The sequence below is a fragment of the Oncorhynchus keta genome, chromosome 19 (genome assembly GCF_023373465.1).
Source record: "Oncorhynchus keta strain PuntledgeMale-10-30-2019 chromosome 19, Oket_V2, whole genome shotgun sequence".
NCBI lineage: Eukaryota > Metazoa > Chordata > Actinopteri > Salmoniformes > Salmonidae > Oncorhynchus > Oncorhynchus keta.
This window is the reverse complement of record NC_068439.1, coordinates 41,133,948-41,141,070: the sequence shown is the minus strand read 5'-3', so window position 1 is coordinate 41,141,070 and position 7,123 is coordinate 41,133,948.

The window sequence follows — 7,123 nt, the reverse complement described above, 5'->3', positions numbered from 1 at the left end:
AACCTTTAAGTCTTTACTGAAGACTCATCTCTTCAGTGGGTCATATGATTGAGTGTAGTCTGGCCCAGGAGTGGGAAGGTGAACGGAAAGGCTCTGGAGCAACGAACCGCCCTTGCTGTCTCTGCCTGGCCGGTTCCCCTCTTTCCACTGGGATTCTCTGCCTCTAACCCTGTTACGGGGCTGAGTCACTGGCTTGCTGGGGCTCTCTCGTGCCGTCCCTGGGGGGTGCGTCACCTGGGTGGGTTGATTCACTGTTGTGGTCGGCCTGTCTGGGTTGCCCCCCTTGGGTTGTACCGTGGCGGAGATCTTTGTGGGCTATACTCGGCCTTGTCTCAGGATGGTAAGTTGGTGGTTGAAGATATCCCTCTAGTGGTGTGGGGGATGTGCTTTGGCAAAGTGGGTGGGGTTATATCCTTCCTGTTTGGCCCTGTCCGGGGGTGTCCTCGGATGGGGCCACAGTGTCTCCTGACCCCTCCTGTCTCAGCCTCCAGTATTTATGCTGCAGTAGTTTATGTGTCGGGGGGCTAGGGTCAGTTTGTTATATCTGGAGTACTTCTCCTGTCCTATTCGGTGTCCTGTGTGAATCTAAGTGTGCGTTCTCTAATTCTCTCCTTCTCTCTTTCTTTCTCTCTCTCTCGGAGGACCTGAGCCCTAGGACCATGTCCCAGGACTACCTGACATGAGGACTCCTTGCTGTCCCCAGTCCACCTGGCTGTGCTCTGCTCCAGTTTCAGCTGACCTGAGCCCTAGGACTAGTGCCCCAGGTTACCTGACATGAAGACTCCTTGCTGTCCCCAGTCCTGACTGTGCTGCTGCTCAGTTTCAACTGTTCTGCCTTATTATTATTCGACCATGCTGGTCATTATGAACATTTGAACATCTTGGTCATGTTCTGTTATAATCTCTACCGGCTTCAGCCAGAAGAGGACTGGCCACCCCATGGCCGGTTCCTCTCTAGGTTTCTTCCTAGGTTTTGGCCTTTCTGAGGGTTTTTCCTAGCCACCGTGCTTTACCCTGCATTGTTTGCTGTTTGGGGTTTTTAGGCTGGGTTTCTGTACAGCACTTTGAGATATCAGCTGATGTACGAAGGGCTATATAAATAAATTTGATTTGATTTGATTTGATTTGATTTGATTTGATTTAATTATATTCTTGTTTTAGAGTAATACCCTGTACAGTGCCTTCAGGAACTGCTCACACCCCTTTACTTTTCCCAAATGTTACTGTTACAGCCTGAATTAAACATTCACTACATTTTAGATGTTGTGTCACTGATCAACACACAATAAAATGTAAAAGTGGATTTTTGTTGTTGTTGAATTTTTTTAAAGCAAATGATTTAAAAATGAAAAGGTCAAAGGTCTTGAGTCAATAAGTATTCAACCCTTTGTTATGGCAAGCCTAAATAAGTTTTACAAACATTTTGTAAAGGAAAGATTCACCTATTTTTGAATGGTATATTGTTTTGCGCATCTCTGAGCTATGTTCTATTGATTCCATTTGCCATTCAAGAAGGCAGAATATAGCCGGTATGCTTGAACAGGGTTGGATACACACATGAAAACATTAAATGAGCCGAGGGAATCGATAGAAGACATTTCTCAGAGATGCACAAAAACAATATAACATTCAAAATGGGTGAATCTTTCCTTTAACAAACCACAAGTTCCAAACCAGAAGCCATGGATTACTGGCAACACCGCACTGAGCGAAAGGCTAGAGCTGCTGCTTTCAGGAGCTGGACACTAATCCGGACACTTAGCTCAGTTGGTAGAAATCCCCGGGATCGTAGAATGTATGCACACACATGACTGTAAGTCGCTTTGGATAAAAGCGTCTGCTAAATGGCATATATTATATTATATTATTATTATAAGAAATCCATCAAACAGACGAGGCTAAATGCCTACCAGAGGAAAATGCCTTCAGTGCAGCACTGAAGCATGCATGAGAGCTGTTGGGAATAATCAGAATTAGGTGGTAACATAGGTAAGATGTTTTATATTCATCATATGTTTGTAAGTTACTTCTCATCAGAATGTTATTTTTGTATAATACTGTGGCGGGGTTGCAGTATCTGTTCTATGTCAGGACTAAGTTGCTTGGGCCGGAGAGGAGGGAGAGGTCAAGGTGTCATCATGTGTAAACATATCTTTTGCTCCACTGTGTCTGTGTGCCAGTCACACCTACTTTTCCCATCGGGGAGAGGAGGATGGCAGTGTCTGGAATCATTCTATGCTCCCTCTTTTGTTGCTCCTATCTTAACCTATAGCCTCACTCTCCTCTCTGTGAGCTTGTCCGGGATTGGTTGTATCTAAATGACAATTTGATATATATCATAGAATTGGGGTAATGTCTTGGTACCATTTTGTACCAAGGACGAAATAAGAGCTTTGTTTAGGAGGCCAAACTGAGCGATAATTTAAAGCCAACTCTGTCTGGCTTAGGGGATATCCTCTCTGAAGTAAAGTCTTTCTTTGTGTAAGTTCCTAAGACCTGTGGTTTTGTCATGTCGTCGAGGGGGTGGATCTTTGCTATAAAGGATCCCATTTGCCATTATGTTGGGACTCTCAACTTTTCATTACAGATACTGAACTGTTGAAAAGTCAAAATACTATTACAAAAAGCGTAATTATTATTAAAGGTGAAGATTAAGCATAACTCTGACTTGTGTTGTGGTTTGCTCCCATGATTTGGTAAATAGGGAAATTTCGACAGAGCACCAGCTGTTTCAGACGACTGTGTGATCACGCTCTCCGTAGCCAATACGAGCAAGACCTTTCAACAGGTCAACATTCACAAGGCCATAGGGCCAGATGGATTAAAGGGCATGTACTCACAATGCAGAGAGAACAAAAATAGCAAAACAGTAGAAAAGTAAAACACGTAATATTAAAAATAATTAATAGATACACAATGCGTAATGACAACTTGGCTATATACAAGGGTATCAGCACCCAGTCAATGTGCAGAGGTAGAGAGGTCATTTAGGTAAATACACTACATGACCAAAAGTATGTGGACACCTGCTCGTCACACATCTCATTCCAAAATCATGGACATTAATATGGAGTTGATCGGGGGGGTCTAGTTGATCATTGCTGCTATAACACTCTTCTGGGACAGCTTTCCAGTAGATGTTGGAACATTGCTGGGTGACTTGCTTCCATTCAGCCACAAGAGCATTAGTGAGGTCGGGCACTGATGTTGGGCGATTAGGCCTGGCTTTCAGTCGGCGTTCAATTCATCCCAAAGGTGTTTGATGGGGTTGAGGTCAGGACTCTGTGCAGGCCAGTCATGTTCTTCCACACTGATCTCGACAAAACATACAGTGGGGCAAAAAAGTATTTAGTCGGCACCAATTGTACAAGTTCTCCTACTTAAAGATGAAGAGGCCTGTAAGTTTCATCATAGGTACACTTCAACTATGACAGACAAAATGAGGAAAAAATCAGAAAATCACATTGTAGGATTTTTAATGAATTTATTTGCAAATGATGGTGGAAAATAAGTATTTTGGTCAATAGCAAAGTTTATCTCAATACTTTGTTATATACCCTTTGTTGGCAATGACAGAGGTCAAACGTTTTCTGTAAGTCTTCACAAGGTTTTAACACACTGTTGCTGGTATTTTGGCCCATTCCTCCACGCAGATCTCCTCTAGTGCAGTGATGTTTGAGGCTGTTGCTGGACAACACAGACTTTCAACTCCACTCAAAGATTTTCTATGGGGTTGAGATCTGGAGACTGGCTAGGCCACTCAGGATCTTGAAATGCTTCTTACGAAGCCACTCCTTCGTTACCGGGTGGTGTGTTTGGGATCATTGTCATGCTGAAAGGACCCAGCCACGTTTCATCTTCAATGCCCTTGCTGATGGAAGGAGGTTTTCACTCGAAATCTCACGATACGTGGCCCCATTCATTCTTTCCTTTACGGATCCAGTCGTCCTGGTCCCTTTGCAGAAAAACAACCCAAAAGCATGATGTTTCCACCCACATGCTTCAAAGTAGGTATGGTGTTCTTTGGATGCAACTCAGCATTCTTTGTCCTCCAAACACGACGAGTTTTTACCAAAAAGTTATATTTTGGTTTCATCTGACCATCTGACCCAATCTTCTTCTGGATCATCAAAATGCTCTCTAGCATCCAAATGCTCTCTAGCAAACTTCAGACGGGCCTGGACATGTACTGGCTTAAGCAGGGGACACATCTGGCACTGCAGGATTTGAGTCCCTGGCGGCATAGTGTTACTGATGGTAGGCCTTGTTACTTTGGTCCCAGCTCCCCTGCAGATCATTCACTAGGTCCCCGTGTGGTTCTGGGATTTTTTGCTCACCGTTCTTGTGATCATTTTGACCCCACAGGGTGAGATCTTGCATAGAGCCCCAGATCCGAGGAGATTATCAGTGGTCTTGTGTGTCATCCATTCCTAATTGCTCCCCAGTTGATTTCTTAAAAATAAACTGCTTACCTCCGCTCTCTCCACTGGCTTCCAGTTGAAGCTCGCATCCGCTTCTAAGACCATGGTGCTTGCCTACGGAGCTGTGAGGCACCTCAGTACCTTAGGCTCCCAGTCAGGCCCTACACCCAAACAAAGGGCACTGCGTTCATCCACCTCTGGCCTGCTCCGCCTCCCTACCACTGAGGAAGTACAGTTCCCGCTCAGCCCAGTCAAAACTGTGTTCGCTGCTCTGGCTCCCCCAATGGTGGAACAAACTCCCTCACGACGCCAGGACAGCGGAGTCAATCACCACCTTCCGGAGACACCTGAAACCCCACCTCTTTAAGGAATACCTAGGATAGGATAAAGTAATCCTTCTCACCCCCCTTAAAAGATTTAGATGCACTATTGTAAAGTGGCTGTTCCACTGGATGCCATAAGGTGAATGCACTCAATTTGTAAGTCAGCTCTGGATAAGAGCGTCTGCTAAATGACTTAAATGTAAATGTAAATGTACCTATTGCAGATTCAGTCTTCCCAGCCTGGTGCAGGTCTACAATTTTGTTTCTGGTGTCGTTTGACAGCTCTTTGGTCTTGGCCATAGTGGAGTTTGGAGTGTGACTATTTGAGGTTGTGGACAGGTGTCTTTATACTGATAACAAGTTCAAACAGGTGCCATTAATACAGGTAATGAGTGGAGGACAGAGGAGCCTCTTAAAGAAGAAGTTACAGGTCTGTGAGAGCCAGAAATCGTGCTTGTTTGTAGCTGACCAAATACTTATTTTCCACCATAATTTGCAATTAAATTCATTAAAAGTCCTTAAATGTGATTTTCTGGATTTTTTTTTCTAATTTTGTCAGTCATAGTTGAATTGTACCTATGACGAAAAATTACAGGCCTCTCTCATCTTTTTAAGTGGGAGAACTTGCACACTTGGTGGCTGACTAAATACTTTTTTGCCCTACTGTATCTGTATGGACCTCGGTTTGTGCACGGGGGTGTTGTCATGCTCAAACAAGAAAGGACCTTCCCAAACTGTTGGAAGCACAGAATCGTCTAGAAATTTCATTGTGTGCTGTAGCTTTAACATTTCCCTTCACTGGAAGTAAGGGCCTAGCCCGAATCATGAAAAACAGTCCCACATTTTACAGTTGGCACTATTATGCATTATCCTGGCATCTGCCAAAACCAGATTTGTCGGACGGACTGCCAGATGGTCAAACGTGATTCATCATTCCAGAGAACGCGTTTTCCACTGCTCCAGAGTCCAATGGCGGCGAACTTTACACCTCTCCAGCCGACGCTTGGCATTGCGCATGGTGATCTTAAGCTTGTGTGCGGCTAATTTTGCACGCCCAATTTTTCAGTTTTTGATTTGTTAAAAAGTTTGAAATATCCAATAAATGTCGTTCCACTTCATGATTGTGTCCCACTTGTTGTTGATTCTTCACAAAAAATACAGTTTAATATCTTTATGTTTGAAGCCTGAAATGTGGCAAAAGGTCGCAAAGTTCAAGGGGGCCGAATACTTTCGCAAGGCACCGTATATGTAATTGAAAAAGTATAATGGGAAAATATTGCACAATATATCATGTGCAAAGTTCTTACAGACAGGTTTTTTTATTTGACTGCGCAAGTCAGTTAAGAACAAATTCTTATTCTCAATTGACGGCCTAGGAACAGTGGGTTAACTGCCTGTTCAGGGGCAGAGCGACAGATTTTGTACCTTGTCAGCTCGGGATTTGAACTTGCAACCTTTCGGTTACTAGTCCAATGCTCTAACCACTAGGCTTCCCTGCCGCCCCTTAAAGAATGAGTTTTAGGTATTGAGACAATTGAGACATGGATTGTGTATGTGTGCCATTCAGAGGGTGACCAGGCAAGATAAAATATGTAAGTGCCTTTGAATGCATAGTAGGTGCCAGGCGCACTGGTTTGTGCGTCAAGAACTGCTGCTGGGTTATTCACGCTCAACAGTTTCCTGTGTGTTCAAGAAAGGTCCAACAGCAAACTTGACCAAACTGTGGGAAGGACAGGGGTGCAACTCAATGGGTCAAATCAAATTGAATTTGTCACATGCACCAAATACAACAGGTATTACAGTGAAAATGCTAACTTACAAGCCCATTTTAACCAACAATGCAGTTTTAAGAAAATACAACAAAAAAGTCATTAGAGAGCAGCAGTAAATAATAATAGCGGGGCTATAACGTAGTACAGGGGTACCGGTACAGAGCCAATGTCAATCCAGGGTCACCGGTGTCGAGGTAAATGAGGTAATATGTACATGCATGTCACGGTCGTCATATAGAGGAGACCAAGGCACAGCGTGGTAAGCGTACATACTTATTTTAATGGAAGAACGAATACTGAACACAACAACAAAATTAACCGTGAATCTGTTATGGCTAGTGCAGACAGGCAACTAAACAGACTAAGTGCCCATAAACTACCCAAGGAACATGGCTGCCTAAATATGAGTCCCTAATCAGAGACAACGATAAACAGCTGCCTCTGATTGAGAACTAATCTAGGCAACCATAGACATATAAACACCTAGACTACCAAAACCCTAGACATACAAAAACCTAGACAATACAAAAACTTAACAAACCACCCTCGTCACACACTGACCTAACCAAAATAATAAAGAAAACAAAGATAACTAAGGTCAGGGCGT